The sequence below is a fragment of the Mustela erminea genome, chromosome 21 (assembly GCF_009829155.1).
Source record: "Mustela erminea isolate mMusErm1 chromosome 21, mMusErm1.Pri, whole genome shotgun sequence".
Lineage (NCBI taxonomy): Eukaryota > Metazoa > Chordata > Mammalia > Carnivora > Mustelidae > Mustela > Mustela erminea.
This window is the reverse complement of record NC_045634.1, coordinates 15631209-15643981: the sequence shown is the minus strand read 5'-3', so window position 1 is coordinate 15643981 and position 12773 is coordinate 15631209. Positions and strand designations below refer to the sequence as shown.

The window sequence follows — 12773 nt, the reverse complement described above, 5'->3', positions numbered from 1 at the left end:
TATGAAACAATTTTTTCTTCTAATAAATGGAGAAAACTGGTTTTTCCATTTTAATAATGTTGTAACTAGTCCAGTAGTTTTTCTGGGGTATGTTTCCAATTAATTTCTATGCTGAAGACAATTAAAATAAGTCCCATATCTCACAGTAGTGCCATGTTTTCGTTAACATTTTCTTCTAGCGTTTACTTCTCAATGGATGTACTATATTATCATTCTCTGCTTATTTTCAGTGCTTAAAGTATACTTAAGTTAACTTACTGTCATAAAATTACTTAAAGAATTATTTTTAAAGTGCTTAATTGAAGTATAAAATGCATTGTATAAAAGCTACCATATTAGGTATATGATTCAATGATTTTTAGTTGAAGAGCTATGCAATCATTACCACAATCCTAAATTAGGACATATTCATTATCCCAAAAAAGAGTCTTCTTGCCTATGTACGCAATCCCTGTTCTAATCCACAAACCCATGTAATCACTAGCCTACTTTTGTTCTCTATATATAGACTTCTTTGGGACTTTTATTTAGTTGGAATCATACCTTTAAAAAAAATCTGACTTCTCTCAGCATGTTTTTGAGATTCATCTATATAGTAGCATGTATTAGTACTCCATTCCTTTTAATTGTCAAATAGTATTCCATTTTAGGAATATTCAAATTTTGCTCATTCACTTATTAGTTCATGAATATATGAATTGTTTCTAACTTTTGGCTATTAAGAGTAACGATAGCATGAATATTTGGATACATGTCTTTGTGTGGACATAGTTTTATTTCTCTTGGGTACATTCCTAGGAGTAGAATTCTGGGTCATAAACATAAATTTATGTTTAACTTTTCATGATTTTCAAACTGTTCCGAAGTGGCTGTACATTTTACATTACTGCCTACAATGTATAAGGGTTCCCCTTTCTCCATATCCTCACTTGCTGTATTGTTTGTCATTTTTATAGCCATTCTAATGTATGTGAAACAGTATGTCATTGTGGTTTTAATTTACATTTCTCTCATAACTAATGATACTGATCATCTTTCCATCTACTTATTAGTCATTATTGTATCATTTTTGATGAGGTATCTATTCAAATCTTTTGCTTATTTTTTCATTGGGTTTTTATGTTGTTATTCAGAGAGTACTTTATCTGCAGTACAATTTGAAAATAATTCATTTTAGTCTATGACTTTCCCTTTTATTTTCTTAACAGTGTATTCTTTCATGTGGTATAATCATTTAAAATTTTGATAAATTCTACTGTATTATTTATTCTTTTTTGGTCATGGTTTTGGTGTCATACTAAAACTCTTGCCCTCACTGAAAGTTACAGAGATTTATGCCTATATGTTTTTCTAAAAACCTTGTAGTTTTCCTGCTTACATTTAGTTCTATGATCCTTTTTTTAGTTAACTGAAATAAATTTATAAGTTTATAATTTTTGTATTTGAATACCCAATTGTCCCAACACTATCTGTTGATAATACTATTTTCCCCCCATTGACTTGCCATGGCAATTTTGTCACAAATTAACTATAAATGTGAAAATTTATTTTTAGAATTTGAATTGTGTTCCATTTATCTATAATTCTATACATGTCTTTAATGCACTTCCATATTTATAGTTAGAATTTGCAAAAAAAAAAAAAAAATCTGCAGAAACAACCAATCAAACAAACCACATAAGACAATCCCAAACAAAACAAAACAAAAAAACAAAAAAACTCTGCAGGGACTTTAATAAGGGATTGCATGGAATCTATAGATCAGTTTGGGAAGAAATGCCATATTAACAATATAGAGTGTTACCATCCTTGAACATGGCCTGTTTTTTTAAATGTTCTTGAATTTCTCCCAGCAATAATTTTTAGTTTTTAGTATATGTCTTGTATTACTTTTTAGAAATTATTCTGAAGTGTATTTTTTATGCCACTAGGAATGATTTTTTTTCTTAATTTTGTTTTTAGACTGCTTATTGCTTGTATTTACTTACTGCTTATATTTATATACGTATTTGTTGACATTGGTAGATAGATCTTGCATCTATTTAACTTGAACTCATTTGTTCCTTCTAGAAGTGTTTTTGTGCATTTTTAACAGTGCTTTTTGTGTGCACACAAAAGGTACATTTTTAAGGGTGCATATTTAAGGGTAGTTTTTATGTGTTTTGTGTGTACCTAGAGGATCATGTTCTATGCAGATAAATATGTCTTTCTTTAAATCTGGATGCCTTTTATTTCTTTCTGTTGATTTATTGCACTTGTTAAACTTCCAGTATAATGTTCAGTAGACATAGTGAATCATTGTCTTTGCATTATTTCCCAATTTTATGAAGGGAACATGGATTTTTTTGTTAAAACTATATTATGTCAGCTGTAGGTTTTTCATGAAATTTTTTTTATTATGTTGGGAAGATTTCCTTCTATTTCTACTTCTAGTTTGTTGAGAATTTTTATAATGAAGGAGTGTTGGGTTTATTGGGAATGGGTATTGAATGTTATCAAATATTTCCTTGTGGTGTAATTGGCTTTGGTATGAAATACTGGACTCAGAATGAGTTGAGATGTGTTGCCTCCATTTCTACTTTCTAGGGGGATCTTGTGAAGAATTAGCATTTCATCTTTAAGTGTTTGAATGAATACATCCTTGAATGGATCAGGGCCTAGTGTTTTCTTTTTGGGAAATATTTTATTTACTAACTCAATTACTTTGTTATTGTTCTGTCCAGATTTTCTATTTCTCCTTCTTCTTCTTTGTTTATTTATTTGAGTAAGTTGATACACAGTTCCATGTTAGTTTCAGCTGTACAACTGAGTGATTTGACAAGTTTATACATTATGCTATGCTCACCACAAGTATAGCTAATATTTGTCCCATTATATAATTATTAAATTATCATTGGCTGTATTCCTTATACTCTGCTTTTTAGTCCCATGGCTTACTCCTTTCATAACTGGATACCTTTATCTCCCTTTCCCCTTCACCCATTTTGTCCAGTTCCCCACACCCCTGCCCTCTAGCAACCATCATTTTTTTCTCTGTATTTATAGTTCTGATTTTTGTTTTTGTTTGTTTATTCATTATTTTTTAGTTTTCATTTATGAGTAGAATCATTGATAGATTGATAGAATGAGAATCTGCCCCATTCTAACTTATTTCACTTAGCATTATGCCCTCTAGGTCCATCCATGTTGTTTCAAATGTCATGACCTCATCTTTTTTTTATGGCTGTGTAACATTCCATTGTATATACATGCATACATTTTCCTTACCTATTCTTCTATTGATGGACACTTAGGTTACTGCCATAATTTGACTATTGTAAATAATGCTGCAGTAAACATAGAGGTTCTTATATCCTTTTGAGCTAGTGTTTTCATTTTCCTTGTGTAAATATCCAAGAAGTAGAATTATTGGATCATATGGTAATTCTATTTTTAATTTTTTGAGGATACTCTATACTCTTTTTTGAATTGGTTGCACCAATTTGCATTTTCACCCCTTTCTTCTTGAGTTGTGGGAATTTGTATTTTTTAGGAAGTTTCCTTTTTTATGTTATCTAATCTGTTAATAGTTAGTATAGAGTTCTTCATATTATTCTCATAATAATTTTAACTTCTGTGATATCAGTAACTATGTACATTCTTTCATTTTTTTTAAGGTTTTTTTTTATTTATTTGACAAACAGAGATTACAAGTAGGCAGAGAGGCAAGCAGAGAGAGGAGGAAGCAGGCTCCCTGCTGAGCAGAGAGCCTGATGCGGGACTCAATCCCAGGACCCTGGGATGACCTGAGCCGAAGGAAGAGGCTTTAACCCACTGAGCCACCCAGGTGCCCCCATTCTTTCATTCTTGATTTTGTTAATTTATATCACTTTTTTATTGTCAGTCTTCTAAAATATTTGTCAAACTTATTGATTCTTTTAAACAACCAACTTTTGGTTTTATTGATTTTTCTATTGTTTCTCTGTTTACTTCTCAAATCTTTATTTCCTTATTCTTATTTTATGTTTAGTTTATTCTTCTTTCTTTAGTTCTTAAGGTAGAAATTTAGATTACATATTTGGAATCTTTCTTTATTCATGTGGATTCAAGTTACTGTCCTTTGTGTTTGTTTGAATATTTAACTTAGCATTTTTTTAAAAAGGTTTATTCATTTATTTGAAAGAGAGAGTGTGTTCAAGTGAGGGGAGGGGTAGAAGGCGAGGAAGAGACTCTCAAGCAGACTCTCTGCTGAATGAAGAGCCTGATGCAGCCCTGACCTAGGACCCTGAGATCATGACCTGAGCCAAAACCAAGATTTGGCCACTCAATGACTGAGCCTCCCAGGAACACTTCACTTGCCATTTTTTAAGGCTGCTCTGTTAATGATGAATTACCTCAGTTTCGGTGTAAATTCTAAATGCTTCATTTTTGGAAGAATAGTATCTATGCATCCAAAACTCTTGGTTGACAATTTTGTTTAGTTTTTTGTTGCTTTAGGGGAGAGGTTTTAATGAACTCCTCACTCACACATTCTGGAAATTAAAAGGATTCTTGAAAACAAATTATTTTTATAAAACAAAGAAGGTAATTTGAAAAGAAATAAAAGAAAAAGGATATAACATTAGCTAGGTCTTGATCATTGGTTCTTTACTCAGTCAAGATAATGGATCTAATTATTTGACTTCTCACCAGTCACTGGCCAAGATCTAGTGACTTTATTCTTACTATAATTATTTCACTCTAAATACTTATATAGGATAAATAGAAAGACTCTTAATTATAGATGTTATTCAGTTGTATTTAAAAAAAATCCTGTCTGGCAATTTTTGCCTTTAGATTGGATTTACATCTGCTTTTTTGCTATTTATATAATACAATTAACTACCTTCAACTGTGAAAATATCCACTTTACATATACTCCTTTTCTCCTAATGCCCACTTACCATATATTCAGTGTTTTTTATTTTAAGAGACAGAAACCCAATTGACCTGAATTAACAAACAAATATGAATGAATTTGTTCACATTATGGAAAGATTATCTTAAATATGTCTAAAAGTTCCAATGTCTCATAAAGTGCTTGTTTCTATCTTTTATGATTTTATTTCAGTAGCAAAGAGACCATTATGACACACAGATTTGTATCCTGCCTGTTTGGAGACTGCAAATGGAAATGATCATAATTTTCCTCTAAGTTTGAGGAAGAGTTTCCTCCAGTACTGATAAGCATTTACTATAAGTTATTGCTGAGTCCATCACTACGGCCAGGGGAATGGATTTATTTTATTGATTAGGTATGTGTCAATGCCATTACAGGTGCCAAAAGATATTATAAACTACTCCAGAGCCTGAGCCCCTCCAAAAGTAAATAGATATATATTTTTTTAAGATTTTTTTTATTTATTTGGCAGACAGAGATCACAAGTAGGCAAAGAGGCAGGCAGAGAGAGAGGGAAGCAGGCTCCCTGCCGAGCAGAGAGCCCGATGTGGGACTCAATCCCAGGACCCTGAGATCATGACCTGAGCCGAAGGCAGCGGCCCAATCCACTGAGCCACCCAGGCGCCCGTAAATAGATATTTTTGAAAAAACGAATGTTGAACTGGCAAAAACAACAGCCTTCCTCTATACCTTCTCCTTCATATGCTGTTTTACTCTCCTATTCTTTTTTGGTTTTATTTTTCTCACAGTACTGACAGAATCTAAGTGTTTGTAAAAGTGTCCTAGTTGGTAGTGCCTACGTCACTCATTTAATGAAGTTTATCATTTAATGAATTTATCAACCTCTTAAAGAGAGTTCCAGCAGTTTCCATAGGTATTAAAATTTTATATTTCTGCTAGGATTAAAATGAGGGCAATTGTACCAGACTGCATCCCTCAAATACTTGTACACAGATGTGTGTGCCTACATAACATGGACACATACATAAAAATGTAATGTATTCACGTATATAACTCGTCCCGTGTGTTCTTCCTACAATATGACTGGCTTTCTTCCGATGAAGAGTTGAGAGTTCTGTTTTCCTCTCCTTGAATAGAGTAGGACTTATGGCTATTCTGACCATTAGAATGTGGCAGAATTTATGCTCTGAGATTTTTTATGCTAACTCATAATATGATACAGATCTCTTGCTTAGCTCTCTCTGTCTCTTAGAACATTTGCTCTTGAAAGCCAGCTACCATGATATCAGAAAACCTAGACCACAAGTAAAAGTTTTGTGTACGTGTTCTAACCGCAGCACCAAGCAAGGTTCCAGGCATACCAAACATCAACTCCCAGACATTTAGGTTAGTAAGTCCTCAAATAGTTATAACCCCCAGATTTTGAGCTGTAGTACCTGATATCAAGTGGAGAAGAATCAAACAATTCTACAAAGCCCTGCCAAAATTGCATATTTGAGAAAAATAAATACATTATGATTTTAAGCCATTATATTTTAGATACTTTGTTAAGTAGCCACATTAACTCAAATTAAAGAATACGTGTATTAAAAAAATAAAAACCGTTGCTCTCCCATATCTGTATAGTACTGCTGAAGAATAAATCATTAATTACTCTTTAGATGACTATCAATGTGAAAACATAGGGTAATAACTACTGGTAGCTAATTCTTGAAAAGAGAGAATATGATGACTTGGTGTATAGTTTTGTTTATCTCTTTTAGCATGAGCTCAAGGTGTGCTACTACAAATATTTGGCACATATTCATCAGGAAGAGTGGAAATCAATGTGAATTGTTAAAAGCCTCAAAGGGATGCCTGTTTCTGAAGCAATCAAAGCCAAAATATATGCTTCTAGTGTATAATCTCTGACAGGTTAATGTCTCTAAAAATATACTACTCATTTCTTTTTGGCATTTGCTACTAATCTCCATTAAAGCAATTACTTGAATTTTAACTGTTCTCATTTTGGGTGGAGTAATTTAGTAATGCATTTAAAATTAGTTATTTTAAATTTAAAAAATCAGTTGTACTGCATCCATTACTTATCTCTCTAAAAATTATCTGCAGAATTATTAGAGAAACCTTGTTTTTGCTTTTTTTTTAAGATAAAAGTCTTTTGCTATGTAATTGCCGTGGTGTGCTCTAAACAACACTAGTTATCATATATGAGGATACTAATGAATGCTCAAGTCTTTGGAAAGATGGATGGCAGAACATACCGTGCTATAAAAAGCCAGACCTGGTGAAGGATGTGATTTTTTACTATTACATTCTATGAAAGACTCAATACACTTACTGAGACAGAGAACAGAATCAATTTTTTTTTGAATGGAATAAACTACTTGCTCTATTATATTATTAAGCATAATATGGGTCAATAACTATATTAATGCTCTAATTCTCTAATGTCTTCTTGGAAGTATAGCCAACCATGAATAAGAGATGTCTAAACACATAAATTTGAGTTACAATGAATTGTTTCGGAAAATAGTGCAAGAACAATGATGACCTGTTAACATTCAGAACACTGATATCAGAATCTTAGACAATAGGCATAATTTGTGAATTTGTGAATAGGCATAATTTGTAAATATAGTGCTTTAAAAAAGTCTCCCTGTAAAAAATATAATAAACTGTGGTTATTGCAGGAAAGGCATGGTATTCAATACATTTTAGGAGTAAAAGTATGTGTCTATGTAAGTGTTCATGAATGTAGATGTATATACATGTGTGTATAAATAAAATATTCATCTGACTAATCATGATATAACTTTTATATAAAATTAATGCATGGTCTAAGCATTCAAATAAGGAATTTGGATAAAAATGCTTTTTCAATATGTCTTTGAGTATTCAATCTAAACAGAACGGTGTGGTTGAGTAATTTTAATAATATTAAGTTTTGACCCTCTGGATTGACATCAAATTACAGTTTTTAAATTATTTGGTTTTATGAAAGCTATATATGAACATATTTTTAAAAATAATTTTATAATAATAGTTACCAAAAGTTCAAGATTTAGAGCTATTGTTTGTCTGGAAATAATTCAGAATTGGAAACAGTTTTTCCTTGGCTTTGAAACCATAACCATTGCTCTATTGTTTCCTACTTTCCAACATTGCCGTTGAAAAGTCAGATGCCTATCTGATTTCCTACTCTTTATATGTGAACTTCTTTTTCCTTTCTCTAAGATTTTAAGATTTTCTCTTTGTTCTTGTGTTCTGAATTGTCTTGATTTGATGACTTTGCATGGAAATCTCTTATAATCTCTTACAATCCATTACTCTGTACTCCTTCAACTCGGAAGCTCAAGTCTTTCAGGTTTTGGGTGTATTCCTGAATTATTTATTTGATAATTTCTTCTCCAACCCTTCCCCATATCTTTGTTCTCTCTCTCTCTCTCTTTTTAAAGAACTCTTTTTATTTTGACTTAGAAACGTTGCTTCATCCTAATTTTTCATATTTTCAGTACTATTGTTCTTATCTTTGTATCTTTTCTACTTCCTAAGAAGCTTTAAGAATTTTTTTTCTTATTAGTGCTATATAAGGATGCCTATACTCCCATATCTCTACTAATATCAAGCATTATCTGGCTTACTAATTTTTGCCTATTTGGTGACTACAACATGATATCTTTTTGTAATTTTAATGTGTATATATCTTTGAAAGCCCCTTCATATAACTAGTCTTCAGAATGTATCCCATTGTAAAGTATCTACTCTTTTCTCCCCTTTGTAATTTTGGAATTTTTTTTTGTTGTTGCTGCTCATGGATTTTAGGCATTTCTTTTGTATTTAGGCACCAATCTCTTGTTCAGACACTGACAGTAATTTATCCCAATTATTTCTTAATTAATTTTATTACCCATAATGTCCTTCATTGGAAAGAAATTCTTGATTTATCAATTCTTTTTTTTCCATTTTGGGGCTTTTGAATATCTACTTGAGAAATTGAGTGTGTCTCAAGTGTATTCACCTGTATAATTAACTACTATTAACATGTTGATCACTGTGCCCAAGGATATTTTCCTATTTTATTCACTACTAGTTTCATAGTTTTCCCTTACTATTTGAAGTTCATCTTTGTATTATTTAGGTAAGGATCTGGCTTTATTTTTCTCGATATGGTAAATTTACTCACAACATCTGCCAAAACAGTATATTATTTCTTCATTGACTTGTGATAACATTATTACATACATTTTATGTTCGTATGTACATAGATAGATCTCTTTATCCTCCTTTCTGGTCATTGCCCTCTTGTTTTCTTGAATCAATGTAATATTCTATTTGTAATTATGACTTTATAGTATATTAATACTCCCTTAAACAATCAACATTGAAAAAACATCTAATTGAGAAATTTGCTTTTGAAATGAAAACGTTAAGAGTTTTACCTGGAAACATTTAAAGGAGTAATCAATTATAAGTTGATTTATTTTGTAAATATTTGAGAAAGAAAATAAATTATACCAAAGTAACTTAAAAGTAATACTCTATGGCTTGGTTAAGATTGTAACTGAAACATATATCTTAATTTGCTGATATGTTTTTGTATTTGCTAATAGAATAGTTAATTATTTGGCAAAATAAGAAAACTCTAGCCTGTATTTACATAAAACAGATGGTTCTAAAAATTGTTAAATATAGTTTTAGAAAACAAGTAAACAATTTTAATTATCTGTAACATGCTTGTTAGAAAGAGAGGAGGGAGATGGAGAATTAATTAAATACAGAAGTTAATTTTGTTCACATTCAGTGCCTTATTTTACCAACTATGATTTTGCTATTTTCCATCATTTGTAATACTTTTTATTTTAGGGCTGTTTTTTAATCTCGAATAAACATGACTTATTTTCTGGAATGGTTCTTTCCAAATTTGCTGTTAGAGGCAAACCAAATGGCTAATACACCCATGTAACTGTGCCACTTTGGAAATCTCAGAAGTAGCTGTGGATTCAACTTTTTTCTTTTGCCCTCTTGATAAATCATCAACTTCATCTTTGTAGTTGACTTGGGAACACTTGTCAGGGGAGTTTCTCTGGCTGAGCTGATTGAGAGGATGCTGGTTGTTCTGCTCTGGTCTGCTTCCATTGCTACCCAAAGTCTATTTCTTCTGCTAAATTTCTAGGCTGACCCCTACCCCATCCACATTAATATTCAGCTTCTAGAAATTTTGTTATTTTATTACAATTTCAATACCCTGTAGATCTCTTATTTTCTATATAATATACTGTTTGCTGGTATATGTCTGATTACTTTAATATCTGCTAAGACATTTTATATAATAAGTCCATAATGTCACTGATATTATTCTGGAAAAAATGTAGCCCTTTCTACATTCTTGTATCTTTATCTTGGCTTTTAATCATGTGAATGTGCTATGTATTTTCTCACTTGAACTCAAAGTTTCGATTTAACCTATAATCATTAGCTGACATAGCTGACAAAGTGCCCCCTTTATCCATAAATCTCCTATTGCTACTTCTCCTTCATAGAGGTTTTAAGGCTTCAAGTCCATAAATTGCTTTTATTTGAAAATTAAAGTTTTTTTATTTTAAAATTAAAGTGGGTTTTTTTTTGGTTTTGTTTTTGTTTTTTTTTTTAATTTGAAAATTCCTACAGGGGTGCCTGGGTGGCTCAATCAGTTAAGTCTCTGCCTTAGGCTGGCTCAGGTCATGCTTCCAGGGTCCCAGGATGAGACCCAGCATCTAGCTCTCTGCTCAGTGCGTAGTCTGCTTCTTCCTCTCGTTCTCTCCCCTGGCTTGTGCTCTCTCGCTCACTTTCCTTCTCTCAAATGAATATATAAAGTCTTTTAAAAAAGAGAAAATTCCTTGAAATAGTAAATAGTTTATTTTTTGAAAACATTTAAATGAGAAGAGAGATAAGCAGTTGGGTAGGCTTACTAATAAGACATGGTCACATTAGGAAAATATTTTATGCTTGTGTGTTTGTGAGTGACACTCACTGTGTGTAGGTGTACACTCTGTGAAGGGAATTTGTTCAGAGGAGAGGCTACAAGTCTGTGTATTGTGTCCATGATCAATATGTTTATCTTTGCCTTTGCCAGCTATATTGTGATTGCTATCAGATCTCTAGATAACTTTATATTCTTCACGCAAATTGCCAAGGTTCAAGGTTATGAAGTTATGATATCCTTTAATCACCCATCTTAACATATTTGGAAAACAGAGCCAAAACCTTGGCACTGTGAGAAGATACTTCCATAGGACACTCCATCACTCTGAAAATAGCATTACCAGATATTGGGTGGCCCACCTGGTTGAAGGAAAAATGGGATCTTACATAATTACAACTACCACGTAAACCAGGTTTTCAAAAGTAAAGAAATAAACCAAAACTTAATTTTCAAGTCAAAATGCATTCTCTCACTCAGTGAGCTCAGTGATTTAGTACAGAGAATGGGCTGCCAAAGTCCAACAAAAATCTAACTGCTAGAAGATAAAAAGGTGTAAAGTTAGAGGCAGGACCATGACACTGTGTTCAAGCTGGCTCTGGTTGAAGCTTCAACACAAGAGAGTAGAGTGGATAGGAGGTATGAAATAATTCTGAAGTCAGAAAATGACCCAGTCACTGCTAGCATAGCATGATGTGGAGGGCTCCCTGGAGGATTAGAGATAGCAAGAGTGTGGTCCTCTGTACTTTTCTCTGTGTTCTCTTCTTCAAAGAGTATGAATCAAAAAGCACAGAAGAGAAATAAACTATAACAAAGTAAGGCAAAGACTTTGGTTATGTTGGTACCTGCTCTCCTTTGGATTCCTTAAACTCATACCTGAATGTAGGGAGAATCATCTGGCAACAAATATGCTTTCCACAAATGCTGATCAGAGTTTAGTGCCTGAAGAGCAAGAATGACAAGGGAATTTCTGCTGCATTATGACTGATGGTTTCTAAGTAATATTTCTTTTAAACAAAACCTATTCAGATGGTAGTTTAATAGAAATTCCAGCTGTTAGCTATGATCCACTCTTCACCAACAATTGTTTTAGGTAGATTTCTAATAAAGAAAATTCAGTATTTCATTGTGCTAGCTTGTAAGAGGAATTTTCTTTACTTGTGTATTTGATGAAACAACAAAATCAAAAACAAATGTCAAATTGTACACTCAAAATTTTCTTTATTGTTAGTTTTTGTCCTTGAACATAGATTCTCATACCTCAGCCGCGTTTTCTTTTTCATACTGATTTTTCCTTTGCTTGTGAAGTACTTTTTTTTTATTAACATATAATGTATTATTTGCTTCAGGGGTACAGATCTGTAAATCAACAGTCTTACACAATTCACAACACTCAACATAGCACATTCTCTCCCCAATATCCATAACCCAGCCACCCTATCCCTCTCCCCTAACTGCTCAGCAACCATCAGTTTGTTTCCTGAGATTAAGTTTCTCTTCTGGTTTGTCTGCCTCCCGATCCCATCTTGTTTCTTTTTTTCCCTCCTTATTGCCCATGACACTGGCCGTGCTTCTCAAATTCCTCATGTCAGAGAGATCATATGATGATTGTCTTTCTCTGATTGAATTATTTTGCTTAGCATAATACCCTCTAGTTCCATCTACATCATTGCAAATGACAAGATTTCTCTTTTTTTGATGGCTTTGTAGTGTTCTATTGTATATATATACACCACATCTTCTTTATCCATTCATCTGTTGATTGACATCTAGGTTCTTTCCATAGTTTGGCTATTGTGGACATTGCTGCTATAAACATTCAGGTGTATGTGTCCCTTTGGATCACAACATTTGTATCTTTAGGGTGAATACCCAATAGTGAGATTGCTGGGTCATAGGGTAGCTCTATTTTCAACATTTTGAGGAACCTCCACA

General features: G+C 32.5%; 1 long non-coding RNA gene across 1 annotated transcript in view; it reads left to right on the top strand.

Moving 5' to 3' along the window:
- The window catches only part of LOC116581933, a 213632-nt gene that overhangs the window by 55722 nt on the left and 145137 nt on the right, over nt 1-12773 (top strand). The window lies entirely within an intron of this gene.